Source organism: Nannospalax galili, unplaced genomic scaffold (assembly GCF_000622305.1).
Source record: "Nannospalax galili isolate Female #2095 unplaced genomic scaffold, S.galili_v1.0 scaffold3, whole genome shotgun sequence".
In the NCBI taxonomy this organism is placed as follows: Eukaryota; Metazoa; Chordata; class Mammalia; order Rodentia; family Spalacidae; genus Nannospalax; species Nannospalax galili.
Genome location: NW_008351466.1, coordinates 8,703,368 through 8,704,709, shown reverse-complemented (window position 1 = coordinate 8,704,709; position 1,342 = coordinate 8,703,368).

Sequence of the window (1,342 nt, the reverse complement as noted above, 5' to 3'; positions counted from 1 at the left end):
AACAAATAATAAGATATTTCAGAATAGTTCTGAGCAAAGACAATAAAGATCTCTGCAATGAAACTTTGAAATCTTTAAAGAAAGAAATTGAGGAGGATATCAGAAGATGGAAGGGCCTCCCATGCTCAGAGATTGGAAGCATTAATATTGTGAAAATGACCATCCTACCAAAAGACATTTATAGATTCAATGCAATGCCAATCAAAATCCACATGACATTCTTCACAGAACTGGTAAAAAAAAACACCATCTTAATATTCATATGGAAGCAAAAAAGACCCCAGATACCCAAAGCAACCCTAAGCACTAAGAGCAATACCAGACGGGGAGGGGGATTACTATACCAGATTTTAACCTGTATTACAGAGCTATAGTCATAAAACCAACATGGTATTGGCACAAAAATAGACCCGTACATCAACAGAACAAAATTGAAGACCCAAATATGAGTGCATGCAATTTCACCCACCTGATATTTGACAAAAAGGCCAAGTACATTCACTGGAGGAAAGACAGCATGTTCAGGAAATGGTGCTGGCAAAACTGGATCTCCACATGTAGAAGAATGAAACTAAACCCCTATCGTTCACCTTGCACAAAAGTCAACTCCAAATGGATCAAAGACTTCAATGTGAAGCCTGAAACTCTGAAACTCCTGGAAGAAAATATTGACAATAACATACAAGATATGGGTGTAGGAAAGGAATTTCTAAACCAGACATCAATTGCTCAGTAAACAAGGAAAAGAACCAAAAAAATCAAAAGATGCAACCAGGGAAGTGAAAATAAAACCCACAGAATAGAATAAAAAGTATTTGCAGTCCATAATCTGGCAAGTGTTATTATATAAATAACTGATAACAGAACAATAAAAAGACAACTCAACTGAAAAAATGGGCAAAGGTTTTTAAAAGATATTTCTCCAGATACACAAATGGCCAAGAAATACATGAAAGATGTTCAGCATCATCAGCCATTGAGAAGTGCAAGTCAAAACCACACTGAAGTATTGCTTCACACCTACCAGGGCACTAGGATGAAAAGACAAATGATAATAAGTGCTAGCGAAACGCAAATCCTCATGGACTGCCTGAAGGAATAGAAAACAATACAACAGTGTGCTGGACAGTTTTGGTCAAACTGACACAAACTGGAGGCACCTAGAGAGAAGAAACCTTAATTGAGTAATTTCTCCTATCAGATCGGCCTGTGGGCATGTCTGTGAGGCATTTCCTTAATTGGTAATTGATATAGGAGGGCCCAGCTCTCTGCAGGTGGTGCAACCCCTGGGCAGGTGGCCCTGGGCTGTATAAAAAGATAGCTGAGCAAGCCAGGAACAAAA